Source organism: Ochotona princeps, chromosome 8 (assembly GCF_030435755.1).
Source record: "Ochotona princeps isolate mOchPri1 chromosome 8, mOchPri1.hap1, whole genome shotgun sequence".
Lineage (NCBI taxonomy): Eukaryota > Metazoa > Chordata > Mammalia > Lagomorpha > Ochotonidae > Ochotona > Ochotona princeps.
Window position 1 is genome coordinate 81,984,566 of NC_080839.1, and position 19,042 is coordinate 82,003,607.

Here is a 19,042-nt window from a genome sequence, read left to right on the forward strand (position 1 = left end):
ATTTTGTTAGCTCAAAACAATTATTTTCCCTGAGAGACCCACACCCCGAGAGCAAGCCTGGATTTGTGCCTTTTCTCCAGGGATAGTGTAACACACCTGTTTACAAATGGGCTCGGCCACCTGTTCATCCAGTTCTAAAGCTAATGATCAAAGAGCAGACAATGGCTTCTCATTTCTAACACATGACATTTCAGTGCATGTTTTATTAAATTTTCAATAAGTTAGAAAATATTTCCACATTAAAAACATCAACATTCCATGGAGTAAATGCAGAATGTATGTTAGAAACAATGCTTGCTTATACTTTCTCAATCTAATATGTGTAGACTAAATCATTTATTCTCGCTTCAAATTCACATTGCTGAAATGTGAGTTGTTGATTGGACAATAAGCATTACATTAAAAATGAGCCTCTCTCTTTTTAAAGTCTCTGCATGTTATTTCCACACTTCTCATCCCCCCACCCCACATGGTGACCTCATGGCCCCGAGCTTTGCTAATGAAGGAGTATCCCCATTTGCTCCCAACCCTAGATTGTTCTCAACTAAGGACAAGGTCATTAGGGTGATGAAAGACTTCTTTAGTGCATTTCCTGGACCCCCTCTCCCCCCCAGGTTGGGACATCAGCAGATGGCCCAGTGTGCTATGGGATCCTGACCAAGTCCGTCCAGGGCAGAACACCTCCAGAAGCCCTGCTGTGCCATTCACCTCCAGGAGGGTTGAAGGCATTTTTGTCTGATTAAATATTTCACCAGCTCGTTCCCAGTAAATGTGAGTTTTGTCTTCTGAGATTTTCCATGCAGTGTCATGGAGCGGCCATGAAGGAGTGCTGGTTCTGGAGGGCCGGGCTAGGCGGGCAGCTCTGCATGTGCTTTGGAGGTGGCTGTGAGCAAGTGCTTTTAGCTCCCACCCTCTGCATGCCCCAGCTCAGGGTTAGGGGGTCAGACTCCACAGTTTCAAGTGCCTTCCAGTTCAGTGACAAGAGACCGTGTGGCATCTTTGGTTAGGGTGGCTTGGCCGAAGCCTTGCTGTGGGAGGCGGGGTTCGTGTGTCCTGGCAGCACCTCCTGCTGAAGGTTTGCCAGCCTCTGATGTGCACAGGAAATGCAGAGAGCAGACTGAAGGGGGCAGCTGCGGCCCACATGTGCGTGCCTGTCTGTGTAGAGCAGGGGCAGTGGTCTACTCTGGAATGTCAAGATCAGATGAACTGACATGAAACCCACCTCCTCAGATGCTTCTTGATCATCTGCAAAAACACTGCACTGTATAAATCTGAGAAACATAAGCAAATCGGCCTTTGTGTTGAGGGACCTTCTCTCTTCTTTGCATCTGACTTGTGGCTGCTTCGTTTAAGGCCACTGTTCTGTGCGGCTCAGCAGGTGGGGACTCGCAGGATGCAGGTGTGGTGAGGGTTCTCAGGTGTTTCCGTGGCTCCTTGTGTGTACTGTGCTGCAGGCAAACAGAGAAGTGCTCACTGGGATCTCAGCAGATGCCAAAACGGGCAGCCCCAAGGTTTTAGGGCCTTCCTTTCTTTAAGACAGCAGCGTCTGCGCTTGCTCAGGTGAAACAGGAACACACCTTGACCAACTGAAGTCTGTTATGCAATCCTTGTCCTAATTCCAGTATCATAGACCAGAAGCTAGATAAATGACTAGCAAGCATATGCATCAGAACAGTTAACTGATAGATGCACGCATGAGCAGAAAGCACACACATAGATGTGAGTGAACAGTAAACACACACACACATGAGCAGTGAACATACATGTGGGTGCACACATGAATATAAACACATGGATTTGCATGTGAATGATCAACACACGGGATATACCTGTGAATAAACATGATGCACATGTGAATAAACACACAGGGATATACATGTGAATAAACATGTCACACATGTGAACAAACAGGATGCACATGTGAATAAACAGGATGCACATGTGAATAAACATGACGCACATGTGAATAAACATGACACTTGTGAATCAACAGGATACACATACGAATAAACATGACACACATGTGAATAATGCACAGGGACATACATGCGGATAAGCATAACACACATGTGAATAAACATGCACATGTGAATAGACAGGACACATGAATATGCACAGGGATATAACATGTGGATAAGCATGACACACATGTGAACAAACATGCACACGTGCATCATGAACACATAAATGCACATGTGAGTAATAAACACACCTGGACTTGGATGCACATGTGAATAATAAATACATGCAGTACATACATGAATAATAAACACATGGCTGCACATGTAAATGGAGGGACTTTCCCACCAGAGCCAGTGGTGTGTTCCTCCCTGCTCCACAGTAGCCTGGTTGTGCTTGCATGTCCCCTGAAGCAGGGAGCGCTCTCTTCCCAGTGGGCTAGAGGGTGAGATTACACAGCTCCCTCCCCATACCTGAGCTCCAGCCTCCCGCTGACCTGGGAGTCCAGGCCCTGGGCCATGTAGGCTTCTTATTATTAGAAAATTTAGATACAGAAAGTAAGACATTTAGTAAAACAATGCATTTTTTCAACACTCAGAAACTGTGCATAAAATGAGGATAGAGTTGCTGATTCTGTCTTTAGGACATAATCCTTCGGTGGTGATAGTTTTCAGTAAACCACTTAGCGAGGGTTCAGGGTGGTGGACTTTTGCCAGTCCACTGCACCGCTCTTGTTCTGAGGAATGGGGTGTGACCATAGATAGAAACATGTAAGCGTGGGGTGCTGGGAGCCAAGAGTGCAGGTGGCAGGCAGTGCCTCAGGCCTGGGGGCCACCACGGCTGTGCCTCAGGCCTGAGGCCACCAGCGGTGTAGTGGGGGCTAGTGAGGGAGGCGAGGAGGACTCTGTGGACTGAAGCGGAGTACTTGTGGTGGGTCCTTTATGCAATGCTCTGACTGCAGTCATGGTAGGATCATGGTGGCATAAGGTGACCCTACCACACTAGCTGTGGTTGGGGCATGGCTCACAGCCTCACACACACAGCTAGCAGCCCTTGTTGGAAACTGTAATCGTTGATTGTTTCTAAGGTTTTCAAACATGCATGTCACTGTATAAACACATGAGAGCCCAGGCCTTTGTTGTTCCTACTGAATGGTTAGCAGAAAAATAAAAGATGTACTCAGTCTTACACTACTTGAAAATGACTAAGAGACTAAACATCATGGAGCCAGAGTGTTTAAGACAGTAATGGCAATGACCATTTCTGCTTTGCTTGGGAATCTCTATGAGCGAGTGAGAATTTCTTTTTTCTGAAGACAGGATTGTTGTGAAGATAATTTATAATGAACTGTATACAGAGAGAGAGTCTGGCCAAGCGCAGGTGGGAAGGCACGCACAGCACATAGGTCTGCTGAGGCTCTCAGTTTTAGTAGCTCACTCTTCCCCCACAGGTCACACCTACAGGAAGTGCAGTCTGTAAGGCAGGGAAAGCAGAGCCTGTCTCCTCAGGACCCAGGCAGCACCCTGAGGCTTCCCGTAGAACTAACCCCCACCATAGGGGTTCCTATGTGGACTCCTTAAAAAAGCTTCATTTGTTTGAAAGCCAGAATTATAGGAGAGGAAGAGGGGGAGAGAGAGAGAGAACCTCCCCTCTGCTGGTTCACTTCCCAGATGATGCAGTGACAAGGTTGGTCCAAACTGAACCAGGAGCCAGGAGTTCATCTTGACTCCCGTGTAAGTGCAGGGGCCCAGTCACCTTATCCAGGTCATTAGAAGGGAGCAGCTGGGACATGAACCCGCACCGTTTGGGATACTGGTATCAGCAGCTTTACCTACTATACCGCAATGCTGGTCCTTATATTGACTCTAAAGGAAAAACTACCCGCTTGTCTTTCTTCTCACACAATGCCCAGATGTTTTAGTAAATAATTATTTTAAGCCAGAATGTCGCCATTATTATCTCAAATTTCCCAGGGACTTACTACTTTGGGCCAGAGACTCCTGAGGACATAGCCCAGGTCAGTGCTGTGCTCTGTTTCTGAGATCATTTGGACCCTGGCCAGCCACGAGGGTGTGCCAGCAGGTGTGTGCACTCAGTTGTCCAAACAGCATACTGAGGTTTCTGGCCTCGCTGTGCCGGGAGCCCTCCCTGCTGCCCCTCGTTCGGGGGGACTCCAGTGTTCTTGGCAGAGGCTCGCAGGCACAGTCACAGGTGCAGTCGTCAGTCTCCAGGGTCGTTTCCCTCTTCATCTGTCCTCTTCAAGCTCAGGCCACCCACCATTGGTCACTCTTTCTCCAACAATGGCCGCACCACGTTGTGTAATCTCCCTGCTCTGTCAGAGCTACTCCACCTCTCTGCTTCCCTCCTTGGCCTCCCTTTGTCTCCTCCTTTTGACCAGACCCTCCCTCTAGTCCTTTTGACGGACACTCCACCTTATACCTGGCTCCTCCCATGGCTCTTCAGTGAAACATTCTGGGTACAGTAACTGTGTTCTCTACTGTCCTTGGTTCTTTACAGGATCTGGAAATAAGACGAATGAGTAATGGGACAGAAAACAACAAAATGATCAAAAATCCACTGGTAGTGCAATTTCTTTGCAAACCTCAAAAGCATTATGTTTTTACATATACAAGAAAAGGAGAGAGAAAAAGAGAAAGCCATTGAGAGAGAACTTGTGGTTCTCCTTCTTATTGGTTAAGGGAGGAAACACAAGCTGGCTCAGAGCCAAAGGCTGAGGCCGCAAGAGGGAGGGGAGTGGGCTGACACCAGCCAAGTGGGAGTGGACTGGGTGAAGCAGACAGTCAGGAAGACCTAGCACACCTCTGGCTTTGTTCTGATTTGGTCCTTTGCATGGTGCAGCCCCCTCTGTTGCTGGCCTCTGTCAGCATGCTGTGCAATCAGGCCCCACACACGTGTGATCAAGTGTCATGGTGCATGGGCTTTGTGGAAGCTGCCTGGAGACCCAGCCATTAGGAGGAAATGCATTTGGAACCCTGTGCTGCTTTCGCAGCCCCTAGCAGCATGCTGGTGCCTACCCACACCGCATTACTGATGTCCAGTAAGGTTTGCTGCTCTGACTGGGCTAAGTCACTCTGGACCAGAGATCAAGGCTTGTGGGGAAAGCATCAACTGTGTAACCTTTTTTTGCCAGAGCAGAGCAAGGTCTGCACACACTGGGACCTCACTTGACTGCCCACTTTTCCCTGCTCCCTGTCTGGGAGCCTTGTGTTTATGTCCAAGAGGCAGGCCCAGGTAGGAGGCTCTGTCACTGGAGTACTGGGACCCGGCTGGAGTATGCCAGTGCCAGGCAGCTCAGGCAGCCACATGCCAAGTGAAGCCTGTGCCTGGTGCAGCACAATGGACTTGCCACCCCACTGCACATGAGGTCATCCAGCACCTCTCATAGCACTGAAGGAAAGTTCTAGGCCCTCAGCCTGCATACCCACTTGAAGTCACCTTCACTGCATCTTGCACATCTTGCCAGCCCTCTCCACCTTGCCTAGAAGAGGCAGTGGATATTTATTGGTGCAGACAAAGCCATTGTCTGATTCAGGCTATGCAGGCAGGGCAGAGTGTACAGGGAGGACTTGACATGTATTTACTTCTGCAGCAGATAGCCATGTGGCCAGTGTCTTTCTCCTTAAGCTCCGTCAGTTTAGATTGGGCATCAGCCTCCATTCTGATTCTTGTGTTCTTGTTATCAAGATGCCAGCATGTTATTGCAGCCCAGGGATCATCCTGAGCTTCCCTCAGCTCAGGGGTGTGCAGGGACCCAGAGTGGCAGCTGAGAGCGTGAACCTCCCTGCAGGGCTCTGAGCTCAGATGGAAGCCCTGGAGGCTGCACCCCAGGGAGGAGGGCTCACGGCAGCCACTGTTTTGTGTGTGTTTGTTGCTGCTGATGGGAATTCCGTGGCCAACCCCTTTTATCAGGAAAGTGCCTGAGACAGTGCTTCCTTTAGGCATTACTTTAGCAGTGGTTCTTAGTTTCATATAGCCCACAGCGAATAACACAGAGTCAGAATCGGCCCCTGGCCTCAGAAATTTTACACAGCAGTGGAGACGTTGGGGCAGATTTTTCAGCGACATGATGTGATTTACATTCGATAAAAGTGGTAAGGAAGGATCTGTTAAGTGTTGTGATTTTTCTCCAAGAGGATGGAGATTCCATCTAGCCAAACTGGGGCACAGATGCGGCTGAAATGGTGGGCTTGAAGACAAGCAGAGTGTTGGTAGATCTTGGGTGAGGGTGACATACAGGCTGGGAAAATGGAGCAGAGAAGGTTGTACCCCTCAGCCTCTCTAGGAACTGGGAAGACAACATGGGGGGGTGGGGCAAGTCACCGTTCACAGACCCGGCCCAAGAGCCCAAGCAGGGCCCACGTGACCTCCATGGGAATGACATCCAGCTCGGCTCCTGGATAATGGGAAATTACAGAAGTTTCAGAGTAACTGAATGACAAGGACAGAGCTGTTCTTTGGGATAATTGTTCTTGCGGCCAATCAAGGCCACTTCCTGCCAGCCTGTCTGCAGAGCTGATTCCCCAGCTCTTGTCACTCCCTCCCTGCCTCCCCAACCATGGTGGGTGCAGGTAATGGTTCTCGTCAGGCTCCACTCGTGGCCCCGAGGCCAGCGCCACTGCATATGCACACAGGTGCACTCTGCTCTTGGTCCAGCGTGCAGCTTCGGGCACCAGGGCCTGCCCTTGTCCTCGCTAGATGAACCCCACCCCCGGACCGTGTTGTCAGAGGCAACCCATCTGCTCAACTGTCTTTCCCCATGGGTTGCCCTGATCTATTGTGGGTGGAGCCCTAGGGACCTGCCCCACCCCTTATTGGTGCTGGGGTTGGTCCCAAAGTAGCCAGGCACACCTTCCTACCTGCTTGTCAGAGCCAATCTGGGGCCGTCTTCTAGCCTTTCGCTTGGGCTGTTTGCCACATGTGGTTTCATTGTCCATACTGAACATGGACACAGCCCGATGACCCTTCATTGATGAGAAGAGGGGAAGGAGGGAGGATTGGGCTCCTTGTGCTGCTCCAGGAACCAAGTCAGCCCCATTTGTGTGGCCCTGGCCACTCAGCATTCCTCAGGCCATCTGACTCAGGGAGAAATTACTGCTGCAACCATTGGTAGCCACCTCATGTTGGTCTCATTCTGTGAACCTTGACATTTGTAAATGGCTGTGTTGGTGCTACAGGGAAACCAGCTCATGAGGTGCATGCGAGACTTGAAAGCTGGGACCCCTGTGTGCTGTGTCATCTGACACTTCCTGTAAGAATGGTATCATCTCTGATTGAGTCAGAGGTCCAAGCTCAACCCTGCACCTCTGCACCCGTGTTTAACTTCCCATGCCCATGTGGTGTGTGTGTTTACTCTCATTCAGCCTATTGGATAGCAGGCTGCAGATAAACAGTTGTCTATCTGGCTGCTGATTCTAGCAGCTGACAAGCACCCTTGGCACCTGAGGCTCCCGGAGCTTGCTCACAGCAGGTGAGGTCCAGGGTGGCAGTGGGAGCTAAGCTGCACTCCTGCCAAGTCTGCCCTTGCGCAGTTCCTTCTCCCACCAGGTCGGAAAGCAGGACAGGCAGAGCAGGGTGCAGGTGCGGAGTTCAGGAGGACTCACTTAGGTTCATGTCGGACACCCCCTACCCCAGCTCGGAGCTGCTGCCTCCCTCACTCCTCCCGGAGATGGTCTCTGACACTCAGGGGGTCGCTTTCCAGGTCAGGATGGGCTCTAAAACTGTGGCCCAAAGGGAAGGAAAGGCCTGGAAAGCACCTGTGTCTGGAGCGATGTGGGAACGCTTCCTGTTCTATGAGAAATCTTAGATTTACTTTATTGACTGGAAAGGCAAAGTGACAGAGAGGGAGTGCACTTCCATTCGGATTCACTTTCCAGATAGTCACAACAGGTGAGGCTAAATTCAGGAGTTTGGAACTCCATCTGGGTCTCCCACACGGTGGTGGGGGTCCAAGCACTTGAGACATCACTGCTGCCTTCTTGTGAACTGGATGAGAAGCAGAACAGCAAGGACACGAACTGGTGTTTGCCTGGGATGCCAGTGCCGCAGCCAGCTTAGCCCACGATGCTTCCACACTGGCTCCAAAGGTGATGTTTTGCCTTCATTGGAACCATTCAGCTGTGAGGGCTCAAGCTAATTCAGAGCAGCATAGTCAGAAGTTGTGCTGCATTCCTGTGGGTTTTATCCTCAGAGTGGGCTCAGGGGATGCATTGTAGCTTCCAAGTGTGGGCATAGACTGAGTTACCTGCCTCAGTGCAGTGCAGTCCAGATCAGTGAAGGGGCTGTCCGTTCTGGGCCTGAAATCTCAGCTGGGGTTCACAGGGTCCTCTTCCTGTGAGCTTTGCAAATGGTGCCAAGCTCTTGAGAAATACATGTTAGAAAGAGACTAGGCATAGATTTCAAATTTTTTTGTGCTATACTGAACTTGTGTTTTAATTCTGTTTTCCACAAAATATCTGGAATAAACTTGACAGTGTCCAGCCTCCATAGTCGAACTTAGCTCAGTGCCAAAGCAAGTTCACAATCAAAATGTCACTAAGAATTAAACTTTTTAATGTGTTTTAAGACAAATTTTTGTTTATGCAACTAGAATATCTCCCCATGTCACCAATGAGATACTCTAGATGCACAAATGAGATGCTCTGTGCTCCTATTTTGTCCAAGGGTGGTCCTTGATGCCGTCCTCGTGCCTGCTGGTCACAGGTCTCTAGTGGCTGATGTGCAGGGAAGTCCTGGCTCATAAAGGAACAAGTCCCCAGGGCTAAGCCATCTTAGTCACTTTGCTGGGGGCTGTCGCTGGAAGCCACTGTGGGGTACCAGACACTCCAGGCCAGGGCTGGCAAAGCAGAGTCTGTCATCCATCCAGCCCTGTGCATGTCTCTGAAGAAGTAGGCACAGCTGTGGACATTATGCTTCAACTGCTATGGCTGAGAAACCTGGAACCTTCTGGGTTGCCAATGGGAAAGACACAAGGAGCAGCTGTTCTGAAGGGGGCAAAAAGGAATACAAGATCTTAAAGGGAAAGGGAGGAATTTTGGCTTGGAGCTTGTTATCAAATGAAAGTGACAAAAAAACTGAGGGTCAGCAGGATGGCACTGAGGAGGAGGAGGAGGAGCTAAGGTCACTGGATGACAGTGAGGAGTAGTCCACTGGGATAACAGGGAAGAGTATCCAACATCAGTGGCACAGAAGGCACGGGCAGAGCCTTGACATTCTCATCGCCTGGCTCAAAACTCAGCCGCTGGCCATTGTCAGCACTCCCTGTCCAGCTGTGCCTTCCCTGAGTGCTCTGTCACACTCCTGGGCTGGAACTTCCTGTGCGGCTCACTCAGCCGTGCCTGCCTCATTTCCAGGCTTGTCAAGAAGGAGTGTGTGACAGTCTTGGGGGTATGGATCATGGCTGGAGTAGGGGAATTCCATCCCCACATTCTTCCTTTGCCTCACACATAAGAGGTACTTGGAAGATACCCGTTTATGGGATTCTGGTGGGGTTTAAGCCATGCACACATTGTTTCCTTGAATCCAGTGTGGCTATAGGCTCTTAGCTTCACTTCTAGTACGTTTTCTAATTCATTTAAATGAGACAGTAAGTAAGCAAGTTAGCTGGGCCAGCTGAAGCCAGGAAACAGTAATTCAGTCTGGGTCCTCTGTGAGTATCAGGGACCCAAACACTTGAGCCAACCTCTGCTGCCTGGAAAGTGCATTCGCAGGAAGCTCCAGTCGGAAGTGGAGCCCGGGCTTCAACCCAGACACATGGAATAGGATACAGGTATCCTCAGTGGCACCCTAACTGCTCCAGCACCTTCCCGTTTTCATTCCTTGGTTCTGTTTGAGTCTTTCCTCTGGGAGAAGAGAGCGAAGAGACACTTGTGTGAGCAGCATCACAGGAAGCTGAGGTAGCTGACAGTGGCTGGCCACAGGGGCATTGGCCTGCTGTGGGCCGCTGCAGCCTGCTGTGGGCATGGCCTGAGGGGACATCTTGCTTTGGGCACTGGCTGCCATCTGCCTTGGGAACAGACTTCCTCTCTCACTTCACCAGAAGCTGTGCTTTATCTATCCGTTTTTAGTTGACTCAGATTCTCAAGTCTCCTCTGGCTGCTCTTCAGAGACTCCTCCCCATGGGTGTAACTCTCCACTGGGGCCTAAGAGAGGTGTCCCGCACAGTCTTCATGGAGCCCCAGCTGGGTCCTATAGGTAGAACCTGGGAGGTGAACCCTAACCATTCTGTCCCAACCCTGTCTTGGGGAGTGAGGACTTAAGGCACAATGTCTCAGCTCAGACTGCATTACTTTCACAGTGATGAGCCAACACCAGTTAGTGGGAACTGACTGACTTTGGTTTATACTGGTAAGGGTTTGGGACATGTTGGAGGGTTAACGGGGAGGGAATGTGGCCAGGGGCTAGCGAAGAACAGAACACTTCAGGCTCAACCAGAAGAGCTGCAAAGGTTGTTGGGTCTTTGGCATCCAGTTTTAGGCTCTGTATCTTTCCACAGGACACCTAGCCCCACCACTGAGTCTGTAGCTGCACTGCATGTGTAAAGCTAGATATAAACATCATCACTTCTTGAAATGACGATTTCAGTTTTATCATTGTATTACCATTTGTTAACGTAATTTTTCACATGAAACCTTACCGAATGCTCTTTGGTATATAGTAGATGCTGAGTAGACAAAAATGCATTGATACCTTGAATGAAATAAAAGTAAAGGTGAGTCAAAGTTGATAATGATTGAGGGACATTAATTGATAGTTCTAAAAGTCTACATTAATACAAGGATCCTGCTCTTCCATTCTTTTTTTTTTTTTTAAGATTTATTCATTTTATTACATCCAGATATACACAGAGGAGGAGAGACAGAGAGGAAGATCCTCCGTCCGATGATTCACTCCCCAAGTGAGCCGCAACGGGCTGATGCGCGCCGATCCGATGCCGGGAACCTGGAACCTCTTCCGGGTCTCCCACGCGGGTGCAGGGTCCCAATGCATTGGGCCGTCCTCAACTGCTTTCCCAGGCCACAAGCAGGGAGCTGGACGGGAAGTGGAGCTGCCAGGATTAGAACCGGCGCCCATATGGGATCCCGGGGCTTTCAAGGCGAGGACTTTAGCCGCTAGGCCACGCCGCCGGGCCCTCTTCCATTCTTTTTAAAATTTAAATATTAATTTTGTTTATTTGAAAGGCAGAGTTACAGAAAGGGAGAGACAGAGAGAAATCTTCCATCTGTTGATTTGCTCCCCAAATGGCCAAAGTGGCCTGGGTTGAACTAGGCCAAAGCCAAGAGCTTTTTCCAAGTCTCCCTTGTGGGTACAGGGACCCAAGGATGTTGGCCATCATTTGGTGCTTTCCCAGACCATTAGCAGGGATCTGGACCAAAAGTGGAACAGTTGGGACACCTGGTACACACGTGGGATGCCAGCGCAACCAGTGCAAGCAGTAGCTTAACCTGTTCCACCACAGCACCAACCCCAAAACAGAAATCCTGCTCTTTCTCTTTTTAATTGGAAAGTCAGACATGCAGAGAAGACACAAAGAGGAAGATCTTCCGTCCGCTGATTCACTCCCCAAGTTGCTGCAACGGCTAAAGTTGAGCCGATCCAAAGCCAGGAGCTAGGAGCTTCCTCCGGGTTTCCCATGTGGGAGCAGGGTCCCAAGGCTTTGGACCCTCCTTGACTGCTTTCCCAGGCCACAAGCAAGGAGCTGGATGGGAAGTGGGGCCACAGGGCCATGAACCAATACCCATATTGGATTCTGGCACTTGAAAGGCAAGGACCTTAGCTGCTAGGCTGCCACACCAAACCTGATCCTGCTGTTACAAGCAAGCAGCTGTCCCATCTCAAGGACTATGCATGCATCAGCTCATCATTGCATGTTATCATGTCTATAATCCAATTAATAATTTTGGTGTGAGCAAAGTTTGAGATGAGACAAAAGAGCCAATTGAAATTCTCTAACAGTTGCAAGTATTTGTTCACTTTTTGTTCAATCGCAGCCATTCGAGCAGGCCAAGCTGTCTGTCTTTCTAGGGACGGAAAGAACTCATTGTTCATTGTAAGCAGACATCAGCCGCAGCACAGTGCATATATCAGCATATTTAGTGGCAGGCACAGTCACTGCAATTTGACATCTCAGTCAAGTTTGTCTTGAAGTCTGGCAAAAATAGAAGTATCACAACCCACGCCCTCAGTGTTTCTAAGGAAAGCAGCCCTGTGCTTCCCGAGTTCACCGTGTATACGGAACGAGCTCAGCTGAGAAGCAGGGCAAGGTGCCTGCTGTGTGTGTCCTCGTGCACTGGCCGAGAACAGTGTGAGCATGCAGACAGCACTGCATGGCTGGTCAGTTGGCTCCTGCCTTTTCCATGTCAATGCAGAGGGCCTGGGAGCAGAACTGGCCTCAGTCTGGATTCTTGCATCGTTCACAGAGCAGCAGCTGACCTCCCTGACCATGTGTGTTTTCTACAGTGTTTGTGAATATGCCAAGGTTCATGTTTTTGGACAGTAACCCACACGTTAGCCAGTCTGGGTGTCAGCTACAGAGTGGCAAGAAGCCATGTGGGAGCCAGTCCCTGTTGGTGGTTGTATGGACAGCACCTAGCTCTGTGCCTGACTTAGAGAGAGCAGCTCGTGGAAACTCAGTGGCTTGGGCACAGGAGTGGATCTCTGCATCTCCATAGTTAACCTTTCCATTGAAAAAAGCTACTGCAACACTTATTATTGTGTGTCAGTTCTTCAGGCTTTGTTCTGTGTTCTAACGTGGGTTGAGTGTCTGCTAGTGAAATGATCAACAGTTGCATGTGTCCACATAGGAATGTGAAGTGGGGCCTAGAGGAATGGAAAGGGATCTGCGTAAGTGTGCCTCCCGTGCTGTTTTCCAGCCAGAAAGGACACAATGCTATGGTAGGACAGCCCAGAGGCCACGAAGCAGAGGAGGAGAATGGGAGGGTACAGGCACAGGTGTTCCACGCAAGAGCTGTCGTGGGAGTGTCATAGCGTCTCTACTGCCTCTCCATGAGCAGGGGCAGTAGGAGGTCACCTTCTTCACAGATGTGTGGCTTGGCCGGCAAGAGTGGGCACAGCTCAGCTGTGGGGCCAGTGAGATCTGAGGAAAAGCCCAGGTGCCCGCAGCCACATGCTGAGGGTGCAGGGCACAGCCAGTCTGTGTATCTGAGAATAGCCATAGACCTTTGCTCCTGCCCATGGCTCCTCCACTGCAGACCTCAGAGCACCCAGACCAGGGAACACTTCTGTGTGACCACCTTCCAGTGAAGATACTGTGACCCAATGATCAACAAGCCTGTTCTTCCTTTCCAAAGTGGGCGAAAGTGCCTGCCAGCCACAGGTGACAGTAATCCCCTTCCCAGGCATGGCAAAAGAAACCGTCCCACTCAGGTGACATGGCATTCGACAGGTCTCCTGGCCTCTGCTTCAATCTGCTTGCAAGATGGCTGTGGAGCAGCCTACCCTGTGCCTGTGGATTCATGGTGAGCAGAGAAACGGCGTTCAGCCGAGGTGCCCTGTCCTTCGTGTGTGGGCAAAACCGAGCAGTTCAAGGTGACCTATCTGTAGGTTCCATTGGATATATGCTTACTCAAATGCTTGGAATGCACTTCTATGTTCCCAACAATTCGTAAGATGTTGTCATATACAACCGAAAAGAGACAGACAGAGACATTCCTTAGCAGAACTTTGAGTCCCTGAATTTATTTCACCCATTTTGTGCTTTTCCCTGATAGGAACCAAACTTCCCCCTTCTCACCTGGAATTTCACAAAAATCAGCTCTCCGCAGGTCAGGTGAAGCCCTTGGGAAGCACTGCTGTCACGGACATAGCAGGCAGTATTGATTTTCTCCCCTGTGCCTTAAAGTTAATTACAAGGATGCACTAATCCGTGCCAGATCAGAGTTGGGAATCTGACATGGAGGCCTGACGGGAGGAGGCAGGCTGTGATGGCCTTGGCTGTTCCGCCAGACATCCCCAACGGAGGCTGTGGGCCCTGTCTTCTTGGAAGGGATGCATGAGTCAGCGCTAAACACATGATTAGCAATTCAGATATTTGTGGTTGCCAGTCCCAGTGATAATTATGAATTGAAAGGATGACATGCAGGGATGTGCCAGCTCCTTAGCAGCTATGGAGAAATGCGTGAGTCGGGTGGGGTAGGGGCACAGCTGCACAGCCTGAATGGAACCGCAACTGCTGTCCATGGGCAGGCCCCTGAGTGCTACCTCCAGCCTAACACAACTGCCAGGGTCCAAGCCTGGTGCCCACTCAGACTCTGTAGCCTCCCCAGAGCTTCCCAGGCAGGAACCCTGGCCAGCCTGCCCCCACCCCCATGCCATTCCAGCAGCCTGCCTGAGGCTCCAGCTGCTCAGAGGGGCACCACAGGAAGTCTGTCACTAGGTAGTGCTACGACTTGCTCAAATCCCCAGTCGGTCTGCCTCAGCCGTCCAGGAGATGGCCTGTGGGGTGGCCGCTGGCCTGGTCTGCCCTCTGCCTCAGCCGTCCAGGAGATGGCCTGTGGGGTGGCCGCTGGCCTGGTCTGCCCTCTGCCTCAGCCGTCCAGGAGATGGCCTGTGGGGTGGCCGCTGGCCTGGTCTGCCCTCTGCCTCAGCCGTCCAGGAGATGGCCTGTGGGGTGGCCGCTGGCCTGGTCTGCCCTCTGCCTCAGCCGTCCAGGAGATGGCCTGTGGGGTGGCCGCTGGCCTGGTCTGCCCTCTGCCTCAGCCGTCCAGGAGATGGCCTGTGGGGTGGCCGCTGGCCTGGTCTGACCTCTGGTTCTTCCCTTTCCTTCTAAGGAATGCAGCAGGGACATTGGCCATCCTGGCTTTGCACATGCATATGCAGAGGGCAGACCTGCAGTGCTAGTCAACTCTGGGGGCTCGGCCTGGCCCCTCTTCCAGCCTCCTCTACACCCTGGGACTCAGTGTTGAAAATTGACAAGAGGACCTAAGGCTTTATCATAGAAAGTATTCTGTTTTTTCTTTTCCTTAGAAATCTTTATTTTTAATGAAAGTTAAAAAACTTTTGCGTTCTTTCCCTTCTCTGCCTAGAAGCTGGAAATTCTTATGGCAAAGGTAGCTTTAGTTTTTATTTATTTGTTTTCATCTGAAAGGCGCATATAGAGACAAGGACAGATTTCCCACTGGTTCACCCCCACAACATCCAGGCCTGGACCAGGTCAGGAACTCAATCCAGGTGTCCCGTGCTGCTGGCAGCTGCCCAAGCTCTTGAGCTAGGAAGCTGAAATTGGAGGCAGAGCCAGGACTGGGGCTTGGGCCCTGCCTAAAGGGGCATGACGTCACCTGCTGCCTCCCGGGAAGCTGGGCTGGGGCCAGAGCACTGCCTTAAGGGCACAGTCCCACATGGCATTTTGATTCCACACCTGCCCAACGCATCTCCTTCCCGGAGACTCCCACCGAGCCACCCAGGGATGTGACTGTCCTGGAAGCTCGTTGGATGATCCCACACTGAAGTGAGGTCACATGGGTCCTCACTGCCCTTTTGTGGCCAGTTTGTGAGCATGTGATTCAGATTTTTGGGGCGTCCTCCATTGTACCACAGGACCTGGAAAAGCTCATGCATGCCATGCAGTATCTTTTCCAAAATGTCTGATTATTTGGGATAAATGCACTAGCGATAGAGATGGAAATGCAGAGAGAGGAGAGAGATGGGGGTCCCGCCTGCTGATTCACTCTCCAGCTGCTGGTCCAGCTGGTGCCAGAAATTTCTCCCGAGTCTCCCAGGTGGAAGCCAGGGATCCCATCACTGGAGCTGTGAGCATTGCTGCCAGGATCTGCATTAGCAGAGAGCTGGACACAGCCCCCTGAGGTTGCCCACACTCTTTTTCATTTCACTCTTTCATGGAACTTTTGGCCTTGTTCTGGCCTGCCTGTGGGCACATGCTGAATGCCCCCGAAGGCAGGTCCTCATCTGTGTTTCAGACTAATGTTGGGAGCCAGACTGATTGTGCATGCAGCTGGCCCTCAGCTGTGCCAGGCTTGGTGGTTAGGAGGTGGAGGGCCACGTGCTTCCCTCTCTGTTGCCCAGGCTTGTTCTCTACTCAGCTCCACTAACCCCAAGGAACATAACCCGTGATTGGGGAGAGGGGATGTTGTCATCTTTTCCTATTCAGCACAGCAGTGACTTGAGCCTATCTCCTTGGTGGGAAATGGCAGCATGGCACCTGCACTTTACTTGACAGGCCCCCAGCCCTCCTGTTCACCAGGGAGACGCTTATTCGACATTGTGGATGGAGACGGGGAGCCTGTACGGCTCCTTGGACAATCCTTAGAATTTTCTGGAATGAGCATGGGAGCAGCCCCAGCCCCACCATGGCTGTGGCAGAGGGGCAGTGGAGGGTGCCATGAGGTGTCCCACCCATGTCATCCAATTCTGGGTGGGTGGGAGGGTGTGGCTTCCTGAACAGCCACACAAAGACCTGTACCTGAAGGAGCCTTGTCCACTGAGGCAGATGGGGCTGTGCCCAACCTGCTCCCAGCTAGGGCTGGACCCACCCTGACCTGTGCCTGCAGCCCAGTTGCCTCTCCCCTAAATTTCTCACCCACTCAAGGTGCCCCTGTTACTGGGAATGTCCCTGATGGCTGCTGAGCAGCGCAGGGAGATAATGCCTGGGATAGCCCCATGCCAGGTGCCCTGGACAGACAGAGAAGCTGAGAGCCTGAGTGCAGTGTAGCTCAGGTGAAGGCTGTGCACCCAGTGCCCAGCTAACATGGGGCTGGCCTGAGAGTCCCATTGTTCCCAGGCCTTAAAGTGTGGGCATGGTAGGAGGCCTTCCAAGTCCTGGCAAGCTGCCCCGGAGGGAGTGGAGTGCCCCACAAGCTGTGCTGGCATGAGGGTGGCCTGCCTGAGTAGAGTAAGGCTTGCTGAGTGCAGTGCGTGCCTCCTCCAGGAGCAGCGAGCTCCCTGCCAGGGTCCCACCCAGCCTGTCCTAACCCTGAATGCCGCCCCTCTCTTCCGGCCTGGACTCGGTGACATAAGCCAGGCAGCCTCTCCAGACGAGAAGGTATATGTTTCATTACTGAAAAGCCCAGGTAAAACGATAGTAATTGTGTACCCAAAAAGGCATCCTAGTATTCATGACAAAACTCTTTAAATGTTTAACCCCATAGAGCAAACCAAAAACTACCACTCAAAGTGGAAATAGTTGTCCCTGTGAATTGCATTTCTTTTTGAAAAAAAATTGAAAGTATCCTCAGAGGGGCACAGCCCCAGTTTCCCATACATCCTTTAGCCAAGGATGGCTCTGTTCTCTGGCAGCCTGCTCCTCTGCCCCATCCAGAGGCACCGTCCTCCCCGCCCCTCACCTGCACGGCAAGCATCCCTGAGGGCTCCTCCCACAGAGTCTGCCTTGCTGGCCACTTGCTGTTGTTTTGCTTGGGTCTGGTTGCCACTCTTGGGGGATGAAACATCTGAGGGCAGTCTCTCCCTTGCCCACAGTCACAGCCCATTTGGGTGTTTCCCTTTGCTGGTTCTGTGCAGCCCTGAGGCAGTGGCCTTATTGCCAGAGGGTGGGAGGCTGCAGGGCCACCTGTCTGGCAGCACTCTCCCTTCTCCCTCCACATGGAATCACGTGTGCCTGCCTCCTCTCTTCCGAGCTCCCAGCACCTGTTCCATAGCCCTGAGTACTTGGAGGAACGGGTGTGGTGGCTTCTACCCAGCCCAGCCCCTCTCCTCCCTGCACCCCCTGGCAGTCTGACCAGGAGGCTGGGCATGGGTTGTGTCTGCTCTGTGTGCACTGGCTGTGTGAGGAACAGAGCGGGTGTGGGGAGCGTGTAGGCAGGCAGCATGGGCACACACTGTACCTGTCCAGACACTCCCTGCTCTCCTGGGTCAGTCTCTGCTTGTTCGCTCAAGTTTTCATATGTCTTGGAGAACACCCTTCCTGATGGTGACTGAAAGGAGGCTGGCACACGCCTGCTGCCTGGGCGTCTGTGGGAGAAGGGGGAGAGTTCCATTTCCGGCAGCTGAGCCTTCCCTCGGTTCTCCTGTTCACTGGCCCCTGGGAAGCCCCACCTCCAGCCCAGCCTGGCCCAGGCTGCCACCCTCAGAACAGAGATGGAATTTAGCATTGCCTGATGGTGTGTGGGACTCATGTCATCAGCCTGCCCATCAGCTTGCTTTCCATCACCAACTTGCTCTTCCAAACAGAAGCTGCTCTAAAGTACTCGGCAAGTGCCCTGGTGCCTGTGGTGTTTGGCACCTGATGCAAGTCTGAGGGAAGGTCTTGGGGCTTGTGCTGTGATTGGAATCCTCCTCAGGGACCAAGGTGCCATGTTCCTTGAGCCCAGGTCTGTGGTCTGTGGCCCTGTGGCCTCCCCGGCTCTTCTCTGGGCGTGTGCTGCCTGCCATCCCCCGGGGCTTCTCTGACGTCATCCTGCACAAGGTGGAGGCCTAGCACAGGGAGCCTCGCTTCCTGCTCTCCTCTTCTGTGTCTGTATATTTAGTTCTTTGATTCTTGCCGGAAGTGCAGGTTCTTCCCCCTCCCCCAGCCACGGCTGCCTCTGTGCTGCGTGCTTGCCAAGGAGGAGCAGGTTGAGATTTTTGGCACTAAAGCCGAGAAGCCCAAGTCCTCCCAGGCATACCCTCCCAAATCCTTCCTTTGCGTTTGTGCATTTTAAAATGTGTGTGATACCAGGGGAGGTAGCCAGAAGCAGGCAGCTGGGGTCGCACCCCCACCCTGCTGCCCATTCCAGGCTGAATGGCGGGGGGGGGCTCCTTGGTCGTCTTCCCAGGAGGGACAGCACAGGTCAACTGTGCTGTCCCTCTCCATTCAGCCCTGGCCCAGGAGCCCTGTCTGTGGCAGTGGCCCCTCCTGGGCACGGGGGCCTATGTCTGCCCCTCGTGGCCTCAGCTTCTCCCTGTGGCTGGATTTACTGGAATAGCAGGGCCGCCCCATGCAAAGCTCCTGCTGGTGCGTCCCTCAGTGTCTCTGTCCCTCACCTCCTGTCCCTTCTTCCCCGACTTATCCTTGTTTCACTGACTTGAGGCTGAAGCAGGCGTGTGGTTGGGGAGATGGGTTTGTCGCAGGTGATCCATCTCATCTGCCTGAATG